The following is a 23413-nucleotide window of genomic DNA, read 5'->3' as shown; positions in this document are numbered from 1 at the left end:
GGAGACAGATGCCTCATTTCGAGCTACACACCCCATAATTATCACCACCATTACAACATTAAAAAAATAAATACAAATTCAAATTGAACTATAAATAAGACTTAGACTTTTCCTTTTCACCTATCTCCACACCGTGTCACACCCTTTTAATCTTCAAGAGAGAAAAAACAGTCTGTCCTCAAAATCCTCAGTCTTAGAGAGAAATTATATGCCTGAAAGCAACAATGTCCAGCCATGAACTATGGGTATTGTTGTGCTATAAATACATTTATCTTAAAATGGGCCTTGACGGAAGTTTTATGCTCTTCCAGATTAAAATATTACATATCCTGGAGGGTCACTTTTTCTGAGCTTTTGTAAGGATGAATCAACTATAATATGACTGCAAATTAATAAGATAATATTTTTGTACGTGAACATTTTAGGGCAACTGAGTATGGTCATTCTGAAATTATCGGTTATGAAAGAGACTGATATTTGAAACACATTTGCAATAGAAATGAAAATCTGTGTGTGCATTCATAGTCTAACTGGGAATGTGGATGTGCTTAGAAAAAGATCATAAGATTTTGATCCATCTGGAACTTTGGCAATATTTCATACCTGACCTCAAAATTGAGCTCAGATTGGCCATTTGGATGTGCTGAGAGGTAACTGCATTAGAGCAAAAGCACATTCTGTGATTATCACAACTGACTATCATACGGGAGAAAAAACACAGGAATCTTATGTGCATTTATTTATGATTAGCATATTATGGTTCTGAAATATAAACTGATGTGATTCAATGGCCTGTATTTGTATAGCGCTTTACTAGTCCCTAAGGACCCCAAAGTGCTTTACACATCCAGTCATCCACCGGTGATGGCAAGCTACATTGTAGCCACAGCCACCCTGGGGCGCACTGACAGAGGCGAGGCTACGGGACACTGGCGCCACTGACCACTACCAGTAGGCAACAGGTGAAGTGTCTCGCCCAAGGACACAACGACCGAGACTGTCCAAGCCGGGGCTCGAACCGGCAACCTTCAAACTACAAGATGAACTCCCAACTCTTGAGCCACGATCGCCCCTTTAGCCATTGGTAAAGTGAGCATGGGTCTAACACAATAAAATCCTCATTTGCCATGGCTTTAGTTGACTTACCTACAAACATTAAGTAGGTAGTAAAATCAAAAAGAATCATAGCACATTCTCCCTGCAGAGAAATACCTGAATGGAGGACAATACAATTTTAATTTTGGCTCACTGTTTCCACTTGGGAGTACAACTTTTTTTCACTTGCACATAAACTACACATAAACAGTTGTATGAAACATCATCCTTCCCATAAGGAGGTAGAGAGAAACAATAAGATGCTACCTAGGATGGTTGGGGTTGTCCCCTCAGCTTGTTGAGGAATGGTCTGTCATAGATTACAGACAGACACCCATTCTTTCTATGAAACACTGAGTTCCCAAGTGCATTAGAAAAGCACTATATTTTAAATAAAAAACAGGCAATTTACAATGTATCTAGAATTTAAAGTTCAGGCTTAAAACTTTTTTAATAAAGCTTGTACCTTGAACCATCCCTTAGTTTTAGGCTCAAACTGGAACAAGACTTCATGTGATGCACTGAAAATTTCTTCTCCACTCACCTCTTTTTACTCCCCACATGTTTATATACCACTTCAACATTAAAGGTTGTCTTCTCTTTTCCTTAGTCTGGCTCACTGTGCTCTCTTTTCACAACCACAATCAGAATCAGTGTTTCTATACAAATCAAGTATGTGTATATGTTCACATGCTTAGCCAAGTGTGTATATTTACAAGGACCTGGGCTCTGGTTCTCTCTTTGCTCTCGCTGTACTAAACAGAATACACAAACGTACAACACATAAGATGGCAACGCAGAAAACAACATGTATAGCATTTTTGTATTTATATTTATATGTGCAATGGTGCAGAGTGCAAAGGTGTTGGGGTAAAGTATGGAATAAATAAGGGCTGGATAACTGGTTACCATATACAGGAGGTAAAATAACTACTGAACACATCACACATTTTCAACTTAAATTTGAAGTAAATTTGTCAATATTTCCAAAGGTGCTATTGACATGAAATTCTCACCAGAGAAGAGATATGCAAATAAATCAATCAGTCTTCAAATCCTGAAGGTTTCATGGGCCCCTTCTTTTTGTTCTATCAGTCCATTTCAGCTGGATTCAGGCTGGGCAATTCTAGCAGGTTTATTTTATTTCTCTGAAACCAGTTGAGAGTTTCCTTGGTTGTGCGTTGGGATCATTGTCTTGCTGAAATGTCCACCCTCATTTTCATCTTCATCATCCTGGTAGGTGGTAGCATATCTTTACTGAGATCCTCACATGTGCACATCACCCCCAAAATACCATACCAATATGTTTGACCTCCAAACATGGTGTGCATTATGGCATCCAAAGAGTTGAATTCTGGTCTCATCTGTCCAGACTATATTCTCCCAGTGTTTCACAAGCTTGTCTAAATGTTGTTCAGTAAACTTTAAACACACGTAAACATGCTTTTTCTTTAGCAACGGAGTCTTGCATGTTGCGGGTGCAAACAGGCCGTGGTGCATGCATTTAAAGCTTGAGGGCATTAATTACTTACTTTCTGTGAAACAACTGTACCTGCTGATTCCACATCTTTCTGTTGCCCTTGGCTCTTGAACAACTCTTCTGATAATTCTTTTCACTCCTCTGTCTGAAATCTTGCAGGAGCACCCTGTCATTGCCAGTTTGGTGAAATTATGTTCTTTCCAATTCTGGATTATGGCCCCAACAGAATTCACTGGAACCTTCAGTAGTTTAGAAATTCTTCTGTAACCAATTCCATCACTTTTTTGCAACAGAAGATTGCAAAGTTCCTGCGAGAGCTCATTGTCAACCCACCATAAGACGTAATTGCTGATAGATTTGCGCTGGTGTCATGATTTCCCATGCCTTTTTGGATCTCCCTCTCTTTCTTCCCTGTGTCTTTTCTTATTATCACAACTAACTTAATTTATGAACATCTATGACTTGATTTCTTTGAATGTTTGGGTTAAATGGGTGGTAATTTCATGTCAATAGCACCCTTAGAAATATATTTATTTAGAAAATTGGTGACATTATTATAATGTGTTTTTACTCACTGTATCCACTGCTATGTTGAAAGTTGGTAAGTTTTCATACTGAGACAATAAAACTAATGTAAATGAGATTTTTCTTTTTGGATGAAATGGCTGTTTCAACTCACGTACTCTCCTGCAGGCCTTTATTTTTAACTGACAAATGCAAGTTCCTTCTCAAAATCTAAAGCATAGCAAGTCTCAGCCTGGGGATTTTTAAGTAATTGGTTGTGATGCACACGCAGGACATAAAACAAAGGCTCTATCTCCTGTTCAGAGCTGCCAATCTACTGGTGTGCATTTACAGGAAAATGTTTGCTGATTAAATGGCCAGTTCATGTGTCGAGCATTTTCACTCGTCCTCGGTCAACTTCCACTGGGTGTTGGTCAGCTGGATGATGAAATCCCTACATCACTCATTTAAAATGCTCCTTTTGTTCCTTTACATTGTGTCATCCTGAGCGTCACAGGTTTACTCATTTCAGCCGCCTGCTCTGATTAGTAACTGCAGAAAGTCTTCTGCACATGCTGCAGCTGCATTTACCTTAGGACTGGCCTCCTTCCAGTATGAACTGTAGTCTAGTTCTTGGTTGAAGACGCAAACATGCATACACTACTGTATAGTCAATAAATCCTGCTTAATTTAAGACTTTTAGCGCAATTATAAAGATCAGTCATAACATTTTTACCACCACTATGACAGTTAAACTCTTTCAGCCAGTTTTGCTCACGTTCCTCTGCATGAGAAAATATTTTTGTGTGACCTTAAAGGAAACGCTGTTGCTAAAGTAACAGTTAATGGGCATCCACATAATAATGAGAACTCTTACAACTCACCTGAATAAAAATAACTTAACTGGTGCTGCTATTGTTTTATCATAAGTCTAGAAAGTGTTTAATTTGAATTGCAGATGAAGAATCATATGATCATTCACTGCCATCTGCTGGAGATTTAAGTTGTCTACACGATAGATGGTAACATTCATATTGGTATACAATATTGTCTATAACACCTGTCTCAGAAACGAAGAGGTCTGAAATATTCAAATATTTAATGTCATAAAGGAAAAAAAATACACACATCAGGTGTGATGAAGAAAGGGATGTGTAAGAAGTACAGCAAGCTATCCACATCTGTGGCCTTGGAAGCTATGAAGTGAAAACTTAAAGTCTTGGCTAGCCACTTTAAGAGAGATAGGAGAGAGAGAAACCAGAATAAAACAGATAATTCCACTGAACCATCCAAGGTGTACTCTCAGTGGGAACAATATGAGAACATCCCCATCAAAGCTGTAGAAGGAGCAATACTAGAAGCGCATATGGGAGGAGGATGCAACACATAACAATCATATACCAAGTGAGTACTTGAGCAACTTGTTGCAGTCTTCTAAACAACTGGAGTTCTTTTTAAGACAAAGAGTCACCTTCTGCAAGTTATAAGGAATGCATGTTTAAGACATTTCCACATGTGTATTATAGTCTGTTAGTGAAGTGGGTTTGTTGAAAACCTCCTGACCTTTTTTCCACTCTTGCAGACTGGATAACTGTTTTTGTCATGCAATTGGATTGCACTTTGTCAAGCCGCTACCCTAAGACCTGTCCAACTTGGGTGTCCCACCTGAAGGCTATGCTTCTGCTGGTCTAGCTCTTAGGGTCACTGACACAGCAAACCCCATGACCACGTTAAGGTGGCAAACCCTCAGGGGGAAAACTTAAAAATAAAATAAAATAATCTTCATCAGATTATAACAACTAAAAACATGACATTTACCTCAACTGGATGACCTATATCAAATATACTCAAACCCAACAATAACACTTCTCACTATTGCCAATATTAACAAAACTAAAACGGGTGAGCCAAGTTATTTAAAAAAGGTAAATTTACCAAGTCTTGAAAAATAAAACAGAAAAATAGAATAAAAAATAAAGAATAAAATAAATGATCCATCCAAATCTTTGCAACCAACAAAATAATATTTATCTTAATTGCATGGCCTAATTCTCAAATAAATTTGCAAATTAAAGTAGGAATAAAAGCCAGATTTACAAAACAAAAAAGGGTTGGCATAGTAATTTTAAAAACAACAACAATTCACCATGTCTACTAATTTGTACAACACAACAGATTTAGAACAGAACACTTGAACTTTTTTCTTCTTTTTTCTTATCTTAAGCTTGCTTGTTTTACAAGGAACTGAACTCTGTTTGGAACTGAACTGCTCTCCCACAATTCTGAAGACACACCAATTACCCGTACTGTTACATAAAATGTGTGCAGCTCAGCCAGTGTTGGGATAATTTCATTTTGGATATCCTTAGATGTGTATTTTGCATCTTTTGGGATTCCCTTAGCAATGCTTACTAGCTTCTCATCCTTCTCTCATCACACTGCAAAAACAGTTATACTTGATACAAGCCAAATATTCTCAAATCTAACAAAATTTTCTTGTTTTGAGGAAAAAAATCTGCCAATGGGGTAAGCAAAAGTTGCTTGACTAGAATTCTTAAAACTAGCAAACTGCTAACTGCTGTATGCCTTTTAACTAGATAAAACTGTCTAAAATGTATGCTTAATTGAAGAAAATGTGACTTATTATAAGGAAAGACACTTTGATATTTAGAAAATCTGTACCTAAATCGAGTATTATGCTTTCTTGAACAAGCTATTTTCAAGAATTATTTGCTTACTTTAAGATTCTACACCTAATGTAGATTTTCCACATAACAAAAAAAAAATTACTATAGGACAAATTTTCTTAAAACTGAATTGTTTCTTTCTTGATTGAACTAACTATTAGAAATATATTTCACCTCTGAGAACAATAATTAGCAAAAATTCCTGAGAATAAGACACCATCTCTTCAAAAGCTACTAAAAATAAAGGACTTCATCTTAAATTAAGACAGCAGACACACTCTTAGTTTTTGCGCTTTTATTGACACAGCAATGGGTCAGTAACTCAATTTTAATAGTACTGAGGTCAGTTCCAGGAGAATCATGTCTAACATTATCTACATTTCAGCAGGGTACTGTGTAACATCGTCAATATAAAAAGTGCATATTCCAGATACTCTTAACAGGAATAATATCAGTATAACATACTCTGGTAGCAAAAATAAATTTAGCTGCAGCTTAAAACAATCTGCATTTGAATTACATAAGTTTTTATCCTATATTACATAAGTTTTTAGAAGAACAAGTTGAAAGATTACACAACATTAACATCAACATGTTATGGGGATCTGAACTTTAAGAATATTTAGACCGACTCCACAGTAAAATATATAAAAGGAAAGCATGAGTAACTGCAAAATACAACAATATATAAATATAGAATATTGCAGCCTTGCCTTTAGGACATGGAAAAAAAAGCCTCACTACAGACGCCCAGCTTCTTAGGTGGTACTGTGCTGGAAGGGAAAAGCATTGGAAGGGCTCTGAACACAGCTGCTGCATGTTCCACTGGTTTGAAAAAAAGAAAAATAAGACAGGGCAACACCATTAAGCATTGCAAATAATGTAATTTGCAAAGCATAAATATAGACAAATCAAGATACTGTAGCATTACCTCCATTCAAAGTTTTTGGCAGCTTCATAACTTTCTTCATGACACCATAGAACTGCACCTTCGAGTAGAAGATTTCCCATCTATCCTTCATCTCAGAAATGTATTTCGAGTTGGATGGTTGAATAATTCTCTGTAGGTCATCCAGGACCTGAAAAATACAAACAGAAACCCAACTAAGAGATCTATCTAGCTCTGTGTGTGGTCTTGACAATAACTGATAACAATCAAAATGTCCCCAAAGGAATAACAGGATGGCTAAAAGAAATAAGTGCTGCTTACATGATCCAGATCTCTGAAACAAAGGTATGCCTCTGGTATCTTCACTGCTCTGTCCTGCTCCTTTACAGCATTGGTTTGGTTTTTGGGTCTTTTATATATCTTGGAGAGTCTTGTAGTGTCTTGCCTGAGTTTTTTGGCTGTCAAAGAAGTCAGCTGAACCAGCTAAACACACAGAGCAGAGGTGTGTAAATTATTTATTGCAACAGTAAGGCTTTATATATCTGTTATTGGTGCAAAACAAAACAAAAACACCAAAAATATATCTGTAAATTAGATCAACAAATTAACTAACCACCTATCCTCAAATTGTTCATTCATCCTGTCAAGTTGTCACTATTAAATGGAACGCAAAGATTCCAACATAAACAGTGAAGTAGATGGGTTCTATTGTTAGCGGAATTTTTAAGAAAATAAAAAAAGTATCCCTTAAACCACATATACACTCAAGGTGTATTAAGAGGGTGCATTAAATCATACTTATATTCTTCATCAATGCCATCCTGGTGGTGCACTGGGATGCCCATCGATCTAACTGGTGATTTATCTAGAATAATAGTTGATGCACTGGATTCCTCACTGCTGTCACTTCTTGCAACGCTTTCATTCCCATCCTTTCTTGGCTTCTTCGAAGGAGGTTTTTTGCCCTTCCTTGGACTTTTAACATTGGAGAGTCTCTTCATTAGCTTTTTAGCAACATGCTCCTAACAGGTACAAACAGTAATAATTAAGAGATGATAACACACATCACCCATGATTAACACAGAGTGATAGTGAGAAAATGCTACTTACCCAGTCACCCCACGTTTCTTTAAGCATTGGGTAGTACTCCATCAATTGCTTTGTTAGGCATCAACCTCATGTTTGCTGGGATATCTGGAGTCCTCAGCTGCTCTTGCTATCGAAATCATGTTTGTCATGGTGTTTCTTACGAGTCGACAAAAGAGTTCCTTTGACAAAGGTTCAGCACACTCTGTCCCCAGCTGCTTCTGTTCAAAGTAGGAACGTCGAGCTTGCTCAAGTTCACTGTCTGTGAAGACTATGTACTCTGGGTTGGACATAGTTACTGATAGGTTTGTAGCTTGTACCTATCCGCTGGAACGTTGAAGACAATATAATTACACTGCAAAGCAAGACACAAGCAGGCTGGTTTACTCATGCATGAGGGAAATCTGGCTGGGGCCGAGTGTCGTCCCACCACCTAGCCTCCGTCAGACTCTCAGCCAGGCTCCCCATAGCACTCCTTTTATTGTGGTTACATGAATATGCATAGGGTCATTAACATATGACATCTTACATAGGTATACATGTGAACAAAGAATAGTGTGTGTGTGTGTGTGTGTGTGTGTGTGGGGTCCAGATGTGACCCTGTGAAGACTCCCCAAAGCTGGTGCCAGGAGTCTAGCGGTCCATCTGAACAAAGGGCTCTTATACTTAAACAGATATACGTGTGCTTGCTATACCATAAATCAACAAGAAAAGAGAAACTCTCCTAGGGAGTATGTGATTTATACCAAGGACACTCTAGAAGAACGGATGCACTCCCTAACACACAGAGCTGTTACTTTAGGATGAAACATCCTTTCAATCCACCAATGATTATATACACTTCTAAGCATATATGAGTAAATGTTTCTAAGCATAAATGACAATCAACAATACAAATCTAACATTTCCCCCCTTTTTGACCTTTATGCTTGAAAAGTTCCCAGTTATGAATACCTCATGTCTGACAGTTTCAATGCAAACATTGTTATATTCAGCATATGTCAAATCACCCTAAATTACTGAAAAAATACACAGTTTAACAAATGTATTAGCAGTTATCTCATTCCTCATTGATCTCATCTCATGGCAAACTGCATCCTACAAGCAAACAAAGAAATTGTTAATTTAATAGTGAAAATAAGAAAGTAACATTTTCAAAAACATCTCAGCTTGGTGATGCTTCCTGCGGGTGTGCAAATCACATGTCTCTCTGCAGGGTGGTTTGAGCTCTGCAGGGCGTCATGAATGTCTCTTCCAGATGTTTCCATCATTGTCCATAGGACCAGAGTCCAAATGTATGTAGAATAAACATTCAAACATACCAGTTGGTTTTGTTGTTTGTCAACATGGGTCTCAGCTATTTCCAGAGCTGCAGACCTCTCAGCACTCTAGTTTTATGGCCTCCCATTACCTCACTTCAGGCCTTCGTCCTGTGAGGGGGATATTTATGACTCCTTCATTGTCCACGCTCTGCAGAGAAACACCTCTGTGAAAACGGTGCAGGGTTCAGTTGTCTTACTGCTGTTATGATCCCAGCAGCCTTCAGAGTGTCATCGTATGTACAGTATAGTGGCACCGCATTAGGTGATGTTCATAGGAAACTGCTGTCATCACCACCATAGCTTCTGGTTCCTGTGCTTTCACAGAATCATGATGTCATCCTCGAACTCCTTCTGCGCTGTCGATGGAGCTTGGCACGCTCCTCATCCCTCGAGTTTTCATGTTCCAACGCTGCTGAAGGTTTAAGGCAGAGCACGTCGTACACCTTAGTTGTCTTCCTCAGCGTCAATATTGAATCTTTCATTTTATTTAAAATCTCCTGGAAGCTCAGTAGCACAGCTCTCTGTGTCATGTCTGCTGTGCTGAAGATGATCTCTGATCCTCCTGAAGCCTCTCTCCTGGCCTCAGCTCCCATCTTGTGGACGATCCTCTCAGGCACTCCTTTTCGTCACGCATAGTCCTGATTTTGGGCCTGCTGGATCTGTCTCAAAACACTCAGCTTCTCCGCCTTCCTCCGGGTTCAGCTGATTCAGCCGTCACGCCTCGCACTTGGTGGCCCTAGAGTTGATCAGAGGCTGGAGGTTGAAGTGCGAGCTTACCCTAAGGGGGCTCAATCAGCACTCCCCCCTCACCACTGAAACAACCAAGTGTGAGATTTCTCTATTGTGCTGTCTTGGGGGTGCTGGGGTTTCCTGGGACCTCGACCTCTTTGCAGTGGCTCCAAGGTCTGATCTCATGATGGGCCCCAACCAGCTTGACCTTTGACCTCAACCACTGCCTGGGCTATGCCTGGAATGTTTCTTGCTTCTCACTGCTGCACCTGTATTTCAGAAAAACTTCTATTTGGAGAGCATGTCAACAATCATCAAACCACATTCTTTAGTTCAGTGAACTTCACTTATAGGCCATCAAAGCCTCATCTGAACATGGATGCACCACTTGCATAGGTTTAATACTTGCAAATAAACGGCTAATCACACAAATCACTGCAACAATAATAGTAAACATTGTTTAATGTTAATTCTGGACCCCACCTCTTGACGCATGGACACTCTCATGCGTCAACTCACCAAACCTGGATCCCTGTCTTAAAAACTGGCTCCACCAGGAGCCTGCATACACAAGATCTGGAAATAAAATCAAACTTCACACGTATAAACAATTATATCAAAAGAGTAATAAGCATTCAGCACGGGCAAGACAAGTGTCATGTGCAGGTTTTCTCAAATCATTAAATCACTATTATTACCATAATTCGCCTCAAACATGGATCATCCCATGTGCTCAGTTAACATTAATGTAATCGGTGACTTCTCTTAAGCAAAGTCACTCCACTCACATATTATTATTATGGGCTCAAAGTGGCCAGCAAAGAGCCCATAATAAACTATTCCATAAATACCGTAATCTCTTATTTGTTTTACTCATGTCACTTGTCCGTTTCAGCTGAATCTTCCACAGCATTCTCAAAGAAACAAACATTAGCAATACACATTGACTGTGGTCAGATGGAGGTCAGACACAGGTCAACAGGTTCCAGAGGTGCCATAAAAACACCATAAAATCAACCATCAAAGTAACGTCACATTTTCCCAAAACACAGTGTAACAGCATCACCACTCATAACCTGTAAACACAGTTTTCCTCACACATAAACCCAAAAATCCTGTAGTAGGAAAAACATCAACCAGGTGTCCTGGTATAAATCATGTGAGCAAACCACATGAAGAACTGTAATGCTCGCTGAATCCTTTTTTTTAGGCTGGGACATAATTGTCCCAAATAAGTGGCTTTCTCGATCGGTCGTATAGCACTTTCAATTCCCGACGTGCAGATCTGCTTAAAGAAAAGAAATAAACAAACAAAATCAGTGCCTGTTCAAAAGATAAAAAATGAAAAATAACAAATTATCAAACCAAACTTTCAGTGCACTGTGAAAGTATCAAAATAAAAAGGCCTTGTTAAGTCATGACACAAGCTCCTCATCAACTTCACAACAGGAGAAGAATCATCAGCTAGATTCACTCCAAACCAACCATCAGCTGCACAACACACAACAGTCTAATGTCTTATTAACTTATGAGTTTAATCACCAGGTCTGTGCTCTTCACTCATTTAGGCCACAGATCTATTTTATTCAATTTTCCTTTTTCCCTTCATCATAAAACATGTGACATGCTGTCATGCACTTCACAAAAGACGTTTGTTCTGACGTATTCAGAGTTGTATATCTAGATACAGAATTCACTCGCACATCAAAGCAGGGAACTCAGTGTTTTAGAGTTTCCACTCAAACACATCTCATCCACTCGTGCTAGAATTCAGTCACCTTTCATTAATCTAAAACCGATCAACTAATTTGCATATCAGCCATTAACCCACTAAGTTGACAGGACAACAGGAAAGCATGTTCAAAATAGTATCACAAAAGACAATTTCCCTCATACAGTAAATTACTTGCTGCATCAATCAAGCAGGAAGCTTCTCCCAATTTACCATTTTAACACTAAATTTATTGCCTGATCACTGATTTATCAAACCAGGATTTTTTTTTTTTTTTTCCCACAAAGGTTAAATTGTTGTCCTGCAACTTGGAGAGTCAATTTTTTTTAGGATAAATTCAGTATTTGATAACAAGTGTCTGCTAAATTGACACTATTTTAACACTGATGAAAGATAACAAACTAATTTTCATTGCAGGTTTGTGTAATTAGACAGGTCTAATGCATGTCTGTGGAGCTGCATATCCAGCAGAGCATGTTCTTAAAGCTGCCTTTCCTACACACTTCTCTGCTATTATTTGATCATTTCTTAACTAATGTGCTATGAGTCTTCATGAGTCATTTTGTGTTTGGAATTGTTAGTAAAGTTAATTCATGTTCTGCTTGTTTGTGTGATTTTGTATGTTTCTATTTGTTTCAGACTCCTTCACAATTTTCCAACTTAAGCAGTCAGTTTTCTTTTCCCCAGATTTGCTAACCCAAATTTTGATTTCCCACATTTAATAACAGCATTCCTCTGTGTTTCCACTTACTCTCACTCTGTTGTCCTCTCCCACTTGCAACAGTCCCCAGCCGGCAGTTCTCCTTCAGCTTTGTCCTGTGTTCCACTGTCTCTTCTTGCCATTTTACTCCACAGGTGGCAAATGTCAAACTCCAACAGTCTCCTCAGTTCTCCTCAAAAGTTTTCTTCACATGCATAGTGAAGTTGCAGCTTGTTGTAAACACAGTGCCATTCATCCGATCAGTCAGGATGATGGGTTTGCTCTTCTCTGATGCTGTTTGTCCACATTGCTGCTGCTTGCTGAGACTTTTTGCTCAGGACTTGATGCTGTCTCTTTATCTGCCATGTTATTGCTTTGGAGCTGCATTCTTCAGGGAGGAGTGAGCTTGCTTGTGAGTTTGTGAGGTTGAGAAACACATTGCGCTGTATATAAGTCAGCCAGAACTTGGCCTGCATGTTTCCAATGATGTTTAACTATAAATTTCTTCCGTCCGACCGCTGCATGTGGAAAATTGATACAGGTCTGCTTTTCACCTGAAAGTGACAAACTAAGACATGTTCATTATCATCACTGCTTAATCAACACACATCTCTCTCTCTCTCTCTGTCCGTGTTTGTGTGAACAATCCTTTCTTAAAGCAGAAAATGACATTGTAGTTGTTTTTTGGCTGATCAACACAAAACCTTTTTCCTATGATTATTTTTCTTCGTCTACAATGTAATTTGTCTCTTTTTCACTCTTTTTTTTTTTCCTTTACAATAGCTTGTGATCCGCAAAATCACTGCTCTCACTCACAATCAAAGGCAATTACTTTTGCACAGTGCACAAAAACACTGTGATGTCAGACACATTCACACTCACTTTTTCATCTGCATAAATAAATCATATGGCTGGAGATATGTGCCATGGTGATCCATAGGCATGATCACCAGTTTATTTAATTATTTTTAATCCAACAAAACAAATAAACAAAAACATGATGCTGATGCTACACACACACTAGTCAAGGTGCAGAAAAACTGCTCATGGAAACGCTGCACACTCTCTGTTTCCCCTCTCTTTGAGTAGTTCTCAGACAGCTCTTGATCTGATAATGTGTAGCTTGCTCATCAGCTCAAAAAACAAAAACAAAACTGCAACGTGACATCACACAGTAGTTGCAGCATATTAGTTGTTTTCACAGATGTGCTCTATATCTCAACAATGGCTCATAATAAGACGACAGTCTTCCACACAGGTCAAGTGCCTCTATGCACTTCATGAGTTTAAATATTTACCTATATCACTTCACCTCACATGTCATTGTACTGAATTTGAGCAACCACAAGCTTAATGTAGGTTACTTTTAACAACTATCCACCTCAATGGTTTGGCACACAGGCTGTTGTCGAACAGGGCAAGCTAAAGAGTTAACATTTTGTGTCAGCAAGGGGTGGGGGGAAAGCCACCCACCAGAGCACAGCTGCTGATGTGGGCTGGCCTTTTCCACACACTCCTGGCTGCTTAGGAAACCATGATAACAACAACAGTCGGTGTCGCAGACCACGTGTTCTACTCCGCACACACTCACACAACAACAACAACAACAACAAATATCCTCACTCACAACCAACAAAAATTAGGCCTATTGTCTCAACGCAGTCTCACACAGTGACCACGTGCTCTGCCGCACACAGTGGCAAAGACTTACATAGCAGTGATCACGCGCTTTATCGCACACAGTGATAAAGACTTTCAACGCAACCTCACACAGTGACCGCGTGCTTTGCTGCACACAGCGGCAAAGACTTAAACTTACTCGGTGTTGCTTAGCGTGTAATGTAGCCTCGAATCCCGCCGATCGTCATTCATCGAGGAGAAAGGACAGACAGCGAATCCACAGGAACTTCCTGGCTGACGTCAGTCTTTCAGCGTGCCTCTCCCCCCCCCCCTCGGTGAATGCGATCCCAGGGCTCCGGCTCGAAGGACCAATTAATGATAGGTTTGTAGCTTGTACCTATCCGCTGGAACGTTGAAGACAATATAATTACACTGCAAAGCAAGACACAAGCAGGCTGGTTTACTCATGCATGAGGGAAATCTGGCTGGGGCCGAGTGTCGTCCCACCACCTAGCCTCCGTCAGACTCTCAGCCAGGCTCCCCATAGCACTCCTTTTATTGTGGTTACATGAATATGCATAGGGTCATTAACATATGACATCTTACATAGGTATACATGTGAACAAAGAATAGTGTGTGTGTGTGTGTGTGTGTGTGTGGGGTCCAGATGTGACCCTGTGAAGACTCCCCAAAGCTGGTGCCAGGAGTCTAGCGGTCTATCTGAACAAAGGGCTCTTATACTTAAACAGATATACGTGTGCTTGCTATACCATAAATCAACAAGAAAAGAGAAACTCTCCTAGGGAGTATGTGATTTATACCAAGGACACTCTAGAAGAACGGATGCACTCCCTAACACACAGAGCTGTTACTTTAGGATGAAACATCCTTTCAGTCCACCAATGATTATATACACTTCTAAGCATATATGAGTAAATATTTCTAAGCATAAATGACAATCAACAATACAAATCTAACAGTTACAAACTTAGAAGTGCTGGGTTCTTCTCTGGAGAAGTCACCATCTCCAGTGGTTGTTACCGTTTTTTCAGCAGCAGTCTTGTTCTAAAATACAGTGTACACAGGGCTAATTTTCACATAAAATTGCACAAGAACTTTAGGTCTCTACACATGAAAGAAAATACAACACAATATCAGTAAGTGTTAAATATGTAGGCCACTTGATTTAAGTCAAAACTAAAGAAGATGATCAACATCTCTTCTACTTTCTGTTAAGTGAGCATTGGTGGAATTACTTGAAACTGCATAAAACAAACTGGTGTGTTCTCAGTTTTGTCACACAGCGATAGGACATAACTTACTTCTTCACATTTGTGCACTGCAAGCCATAGAGCCCGACGTCTGAGGAAATTTTCAGGACCAGGAAACAGATCTTTGATGTCATCTCGTGAAAGTGATGAGAGCAGGTCTTCTCCAACATTTGCTTCTGCAATAGGAGTTTCCAATTATCACTACATTGCATTATCCTGGTGTGCAAGCCAGCTGACAGCTTTGCTTGTGTAACAGACAGGAAACATAATTTCATATTTACCATTTAAAACCATGACTCTATTCCATTATTCTCCCTCCTCACTGCTCCACAGGTTCTAAATTACCTTCCTCCCATTGACTGGTAAAAGTAATATATTTGTGATACATCAATTAAATACATGTATACATATAAATGTTTTTGTTTGTTTTTTTGCTTCCTGAGCTAAAGTATATAATGAAACTAGAAAGCAAAAATTTCAGAAGAAATTTTAAGTGTGTTTAAAGTTTGCTCAGAGTTGAAAGCTGAAGCGGGGCTTTGTGTCGGGGTCTGACAAACACGTCCTCCAGTCGAGTCGGCTCAGCAGACAGGCTCACAGTGGTGCTTTTTGGATCGAGAAGAAAAAACTTCTCTGCCAGACTGAAAGTGTGAGAAGAACAATGGACTAGTACCCCATTGATTGTAGAAATATAGACCTTTTTTTGTTTGTTTGTTTTTTACTTGTTAATTATCTCACGAGTCGCTATTATTTTGACGACAGAGACTTGCTATTTCCTTTTGCTCTGCCCTGCCTGACACTGGGCCATTTGCATACGTGACTGGATGTTTGCCCAGGGGGAGAGATCTCTGCCGAGTGCTGTTTAAGCCTACGCAGAACAGAGCACAAACAGACCACGGAGTGGAAAGAACGAACAAGAGGTGAAAGCTATCATCTCATCTGTGCCTTTTCCAGTGGATTTTTCATCTGCTAAATCTTGTCCATATTCAGTTTGTGGGTAATCTATTATTTTCTTTCTCAGCTTCTAAAAGTTTGATTTAAGGGGCGTTGCCCCCCTCTTGCCCCAGCGTAGGCCCCTGGCTATTAACAAGAAAAAAAAAATAGGACTTTTTGGGCAATCCGAACGTGTATTTTTGTGTGTTGTTGTTTTTCTTCACAAAATCGTATTCAAATCTTTAGACAACCGTGCTTGACGGTCCCAAAGATGAGCCTAGCGGCATATTTATTATTTTTACTCCTCTGTAGTCGGATTGAGGCAAACTTTGCGTCTTCACCAAGGATAATATTCACAGAAAAGGGTAGGTAATATTTGTTTTCTTCAGTTCTACATCAATACTTTAAATGTCAGGATAAAGTTATAAACCCAGAAACACAAAAGAAAGGGAAAATCTTAATTTTAAAGTATAGAAAGAATGTGTGCACTATAATTTTTGTTCATGGGAACAAATAAAAATATAAAACAATTTTGACTTTTTTTTTATCAAAATTCTGACTTTGATCTCAGGATTCTGACATTTTTGTCAGAATTCTGGAAAAGAAGAAAAAAAAAAGACATGTCCACTTTTTTTTTTCCAGTGGCCCTAATCCTCTTCTGTAGGACATCGTTCAATAAGTGAATTCATCAGAAATTAAATTCAATTAAAAAATAAAAAAAAAAACATTTTAATTTATTTCAGTGCCTAATGTTAAATAAAACTATTTATGTAGCATAATTTCAAAACTCTAGATTTGTGGCTTTTAAATGAAAAGTCAAGCCTTCTTCTAGAGACAATCGCCAACTGTGGCCACAAGATGTCAGTATTTGAAGGGATTGTGCAAGCAGCCAACTAGACAGAATGCCTATTGAGGTACAGAGAGACACGCTTTGACTTTAGTTTAATTGAAGTGTAGATTTCACTTTACAAGAACTACTTACTTTGATTTTCTAAGGAACGCCACTGCTTTAGATAAAGAAATACAGTGATATGTAAGTTGTTAGTTTGTGGCTGAATGGTCGACTCAGCGATGTTAGTTGTTAATAAGTTGCTGTGTTTAGTGTAAGCTAAAATATTATTAGAGCACCGTTGATTTTTAGTTGTGATGTAAGTGGTTTTTCAAAAGTGGTCAAAAAATGACCACTAATTTTCAAGATTGATTAAATGAAAGCTAATGAATCTAGATTTAGACTGCGATGTTGATTTAACATACTGGCTTCAACTTTTGTTTGTTGTGGTGGCAGTGATGTTGTGTTTCTTTAAATAGTTAAAAGACAGCTCTGCAGGAAAAAAGGTGTAAATGAAATGCAAACACATGAAGATAGAGTCGATATCATTTAATCCATTAAGTGTGAGTAATGTGATCGAAAGTGGTGACAATGGTAATGTTAATGTTATGAATTAAAATGAGATATTGTGCTACACAATGTTGCTTCATTTGTTCATCTGTCCAAAGTATTTGCTAAGAAAAAACCACTGTTAAAATGATATTTTATATCCCTCTACATGACCTCAGGAGGACTTTGTCTGAAGAGCATGTTTCTCATTAGGACTTCCTGACTGCACATATGATGAACTGGTTTAAAGTTGGTTCTTAAACCAAAACCAAATTTATTTTGGTTTCCAGAAATCTCTGAGCATCTGAGCACGTTGTCCAGTTTCAATATATATTGCGCACACACACATATTATAAATAAAAATAAAAATTTGTTTTAGAAACTGCAATGAAACGGTTCAGTCTTCCCCAAGATCCACCAGTACAGATTGTTCTAGAAGAGCAGCCGGACACTGCCTTAGCTGTTGGAAAAACATACCTGAATACCTACAACTTTCAAAACCAGAACAAGGTAGAACATAGCTGTATAATCACAGTAAATTACTGTACTGAATGCTCTGAAATAAATGTATCTTCATATTAATATCATGGAAAAGTAATAGTCCTGCATTATGTATTTTCACAGAATCAAAGACTTATGCGGTTGGAGAATTGCAACAGTGAGGTAAGCAGTGAACAGATAAACAAAAAAATAAAAAGAAGTAGTTTGTCAAATTGTATTTTTTGACCACTCAAGAAATCTAACAAACAATTTTCATCTTGTCATTTAGGATTGCAGCTATAACATCACTTTGGTCCACCCGAAGAAAGATGCTAACCAGTTGTTTGTGTGTGGAACCACTGACGATGAAACAGTTTGCTGTAACTCGGTAGGACAGAGTACTGTGACAGAGGACTGATATAATACTGGGAAATGGTAGTTGTGGTGTTTCTGCTCAGGGTTGATAAGTTACTTCTACTTTGGTTTAATTGAAACAACCTTCTTCTGAAAAGAAAGCAAATACATCACAGGTACAGGGTGTTGGGTATATATATATGCGTGCTATCTGTGATGTACATTAGTTGGGAAACATTAAGATAAACTGTTCTTTCTTTAATAGAATTTGGCAGAGCAGTCACCGATATGCAAGGAGAGTTTAATAAAACATATAAGCTCATTTAACATAAAGGAGGGTGACCTGTCGGCCCTTGCAGGTGAGTTTTTTACACACAAGATGCTTTTGAATAAATCTGCTGATGAATCCCTCCTTCCTCATTCACCTTTTTCTATGAGTCTGTAATTTTAATCCTTCTTGTGTGTTTACAGAAAGTCTGTACTTTTGTCAAAACTACTAACATCTTTTATTTAAATCAGTCCCTTTTAAAGGTTGCTTCTTCTCCCTATTACTATAATATTGAACTAGTTTCTCCCTGTTTGTACATCCCTATAAAACGTCAATTTGCCACTGTTTGTTCCAGAATCTGAACAAAGTACAGATCTCTACATAACACGCTCTGGATCTGTTGAATCTGTTGGCATTCACAAATTTGGTAAAGCAAGAGTGGGGCCAAAGAACCACGATAAAGGTATTTTCATAAAGTTAGAGCCACAGAGACCTTATTTAGTGAAATCGCATCACTATAAATGTTTGGATTCAAATAAATATTTCTCTTTCAATGTTTAGAGCAGCATTATGTAGGATTGGTGCTCAGCAAACGTGAAGAGGATCCCTCCCAGAACAGACTTTATGGCTTCTATAAGGAGAAAAGTGAAGACACTGGACTGTTCAGTGAAATGTGGCTCCCTTTTGTGACCCAGGTTTGCATGGTAAGAGCAGAATGAATGGGGAAGTTTGAATTAAATAGGTAATGCCTACATTTTTCCAAAACAGAAAAAAATGAACAGCATCAGTAACCACATAACCACTTTACAAAACAAGATTTATATTTGCATAAATATTCTTCCAATTATTAATAAGTTGTGTTTCTTCTAGACAGATGTTGGTGGTCCTAAGAACAACATGCAGTTTACCTGGACATCCCAGATGAATGCCAGGCTCTTCTGTGGAGACCCTGAGAGAAAGCAGCGTTTCTCTGAACTGGTAGATGTGGCCACTGTGCAATCAGATCGGTGGCAGGATACTAAGATCTAAGGACTTTTTAGAAACAAACGGTATAACTCTTAAATAACTTGTACTGCCTCCAAATCCCTCAGACCAGAGTGCAACTATCTTTATCTTGTGTGTGTATTTGTTCTTTTTCACTCATATTATGTATTTTTTGATTTATTTATTTTTTTTAATGCTGCCACTAACTGCAAATAATAGCAATATTGCTGCAAATGTCTCAGGCTAAATTTGTCTCCCTGCAGGGGAATGAGTGCTGTCTGCATCTACACAGTAGATCAGTAACATCTTCAAAAACTCCCCATTCAAAGGCTACACAAAAGACCAAATGGACAGATCAAGGACGGTATTGAATATTGATAATTGATAAAATGTAATAACTGGTGCCATCACAAAAACATTCCAACCTTTTTTGGAGGGAGTATATAGACAAGAATAGAATAGCCCTTTATTATAATTTAAAACAAGTGGTTAAGTGTAGTCAGAGTAAAAAATTGCTCAGGCTTTTAAATATTTTCTTTCAGCTTAAGACAGCTTAAGATAAACACTGGACTCATTAAAAGACTAAATTAGAAGGTTTTAAATGTTTTTTTGTTTTTTTTAAACAGTCATCTTAGAAACTTAAAAAGTAAACCAGAGACAGGTTTTCAGGCTTATTGACCAGTCATCTGGTGTTCAGCCAGTCTAAGTTAAGCACTTCATTTCTTCAGTGCGTTGATGATACCACCAAGCTTCCAGTGGACACCCTGAAGAAGATTTTCAAGACTTCGGAGATGGAGCAGTTGGTTCTTCCTGTGGGTACCTCTGGCCTTCTTCTCTTTAATCATCACAAGTATACCCACATCCATGTTGACAGTAAACCAAACAGCAGAAGTAGAAATCAGAACGTCATCTTCTTATCTTTAAGTAAGTAAAAAAAATAATTTGAAGTAGGACACACTAAATGTTACGAAGAATGTACTTTAATGTTTTAATGTGTTTCTGTAACAGAAGGTAGTATTTAAGTACTCTGTACTAATATATGACCAGAAAAACAACAGGTAGTGTGTTTTTGAAAAGTCATCATATTTAGTATCATTCCTCCTCTTTTTTGTGGTTTTCCATAGACAATGGAGGGATTCATAAAGTGCTGCACAATGAAAGTCGCACCTTTGTCATCGCTGAGTATCGACCGTTCAGCCACGCTCGCATCCTCCGCCTCATCCTTCACCAATCTTCTGTGAGTAACAATGATGCCTACAAAACTTTTGTCCCCACCAACCATGAAGGTGAAATTGTTGATGCTTTACTGATTGGAAATAATTGTTTTAGTCAACTAAAGGAAAATTATGAACATCATAAAGACAAGCATTTTACTTACATCTTTATATGTAAGTTACATGCTTATATTAGCTTCTTTTCTTTTTTTCTTTTTTTTTTCCATTTTTACTAGTAGGCCTTTAACAATAAGAAAACATTTTTTAATCATTGCAGAAAAAGCTGTATGTGAATATTGCAAGTGAACTGGTCCAACTTGATGTAGCAAACTGTTCCCAGTATGGAGACACCTGCCAGGACTGTATGCTATCCAGAGATCCCTACTGTGGCTGGGATGGCACCCACTGCACCCCTGATGCAAAGTAAGACTTTATGTACCTGCAGACCTGTGACCTGTGAACAATAACTGTTGACCCAACAATTAAACGACACACCCTTAAGTTTTATCTAATTGTAAACAAACCCAAGCTATGTATAGTTATTGTCCCTCACCACATTCAAGGTCTAACAGTTGTATTAAATGCTATTCATTCCTTATACATCAACTGAAATATTAAATTGCCAATTTCTTAGGTCCTCCAGCCAAAGGACTGATATTGAAGAGCTTACGCTATAATTCACAAGATTTACTACTGCCTCTGAAGCGTTGGTCAGATTTAACTTAACATAATGACCAACATGTGAATTGTGATAGTGATTAGTTTGATGAACTACTACATTACTTATTGTTCACATTTATATTCATATTTCACTAGTTATCACCTATATTTTCTCTCTTTCTCGATACGTTTTTTTGCTGCTTACTGCTGCTGATGATTAACAGCCAAAATAACTTGAAATCACTGGCAGAAATGTCTATTTGAATTAGTATTAATAATAACATGTAACTAATAAACTATACATTAAGAAGAAAGTAGAGTGCTACCATGCACATCCTTTTTTCCATCATCTTTTTGACGATACAGTGTTGCAGTGGTTAGCACTGTTGTCTTACAGCATAATGGTCCTGGGTTTGAATCCAATGCATGTTGTCCCGCTGCCTGCATTGGTTCTCTCTACATAGTCCAGCTTCTTCCCAGCAGTTCACAGTGTTAGGTGCATGTTAAGTTAATTTGTGATTCTAAATTGGTTGCAGTATCTAAAAGTTTGGTACTGTGCGAGTTTGTTTTATTTCTTTATTTTTATTTTCATGTTCAATAGCTTTTCATTGAAGGTGTGTTGTCAAGATACTTTATAAAGATCATTTAATTTTTAAATTAATGGGATAGAGTTTTTGAGTTTCAATAATTTGTTTATTTCTTAAATCCATGTTAAGGATCATGGTTGCATATTGCCTTATTTAAACATGCATCGTCCTTTATAGTGGGAGGTGGCACGATGCAGCAACTGGGAACCTTGGCATCTGTGGAGACGACACTACACAAGGTATTTAAATTCAGGCGCATGCACAAGTAATCGAACACCTGAAAGCTCCAGCAAATTGATGAAAACTGCAAAATCTCTACAGTACCCCAAGCTATCTACTTGAAAGCAAGATTTGAGTCTTCTGAGAATTATTTAATATCTGTCTCTGTATGCCATAAACCTCTACCTCAGTTTTATCAGTGCCATGCCTACTCTCTGGTAAAATGTTTTTCTTTTCATGTTAATATTTTATCAACAGCTAAAAGGCATATTTTACTTAGATGCTAAAATATTTCTGGTTCTGCAGTCCCCCATTTTATTCCAAACTGAAAACCAAAATGTTTTCATTACACATTTGAGCAATTTCTTTTTTAGGTCTACAAAATCTGATAGCGTGCCCATTGCCTCCTAAAAGCAGGTCCAGTCATTTTTCTGAGGATCTTACATTCCACTTGTGACTAGAAATAAGGAGAAAAACAAGCTAAAGGGACATTCTTGTGTTCTTTCCACAGAATTTACAAGTCCCATTCCAAATCCAGAAAAGAATGAAGTCAGACTTCATGCAAAGCATTTTCTGCAGTGCTCAATGTCATCTCGTCATGCTCAGTACAGTTGGCAGCACCTTCAAAACTCCTCATCTTGCATCTGGAAGGCAGATCAGTGCCTTTATTTGATCAACAGCATGGGACCTGAGGAGGAAGGAACCCACACCTGTGTATCAGAGGAAATGGGTTACAGGAAAGTCTTGGCACAGTACCAACTACGGCTCCAGGAACAACTGGAGAGCAAGGCAGTGGGCCAACAGTTAAACCCAATCATCTGGTGTTGTCTAAGTGTGGTTCTGATTCAGAGTTTCTCATGTTAAAGCCAGAGTTGATGTATTATATTGTTATATATTATAAAATCTTAAATTTGCAAATGAAGGACCATAAGTCCCTATTGTTTCCTCTTTTTACTAAAAAAAATTAAATCTCTACATTTCTGATACATGTTTAAGCATCTACAGCAGCTGGGGTTCAGAAGGTAAAGAAGGCTATTCACTGTGGAGATTGGATGTTCAGTTTCTTCAGTTCACAGTGTCCTTGGGAAAGACACTGCTCCCCAAATTCCCACCAGTCATCCGTCAGAAAGTGTGAGATAAATACAAACCACTGTAGATGTACAGATGTAGATGTAAAGACCTCACCCAAAACACGTCAATCAAGTTTCCTCCTTAACGGCTAAT

General features: G+C 38.3%; 2 pseudogenes across 1 annotated transcript; one reads left to right on the top strand and one right to left on the bottom strand.

The window, feature by feature from the left end:
* Positions 1–6481: 6481 nt before the first annotated feature.
* Positions 6482–8034, bottom strand: LOC146639362 (uncharacterized; annotated as a pseudogene).
* Positions 8035–16102: 8068 nt separating this feature from the next.
* LOC146639361 (semaphorin-7A-like) lies at positions 16103–23053 on the top strand (annotated as a pseudogene). The gene is made up of 13 exons (XR_014906491.1): positions 16103–16410; positions 17803–17990; positions 18193–18291; positions 18523–18616; positions 18881–18988; positions 19087–19229; positions 19396–19574; positions 19773–19873; positions 20238–20433; positions 20634–20746; positions 21001–21146; positions 22148–22209; positions 22701–23053. The product of XR_014906491.1 is annotated as a semaphorin-7A-like (transcript).
* The last annotated feature ends 360 nt before the right edge of the window (positions 23054–23413 follow it).

This window comes from Diplotaxodon limnothrissa, linkage group LG1 (genome assembly GCF_057381915.1).
Source record: "Diplotaxodon limnothrissa isolate DT_005_m linkage group LG1, D_limnothrissa_male_GT1.1, whole genome shotgun sequence".
Classification (NCBI taxonomy): domain Eukaryota; kingdom Metazoa; phylum Chordata; class Actinopteri; order Cichliformes; family Cichlidae; genus Diplotaxodon; species Diplotaxodon limnothrissa.
Note: the sequence above shows the minus strand (reverse complement) of the source record. Positions and strands in the feature narration are given on the sequence as shown.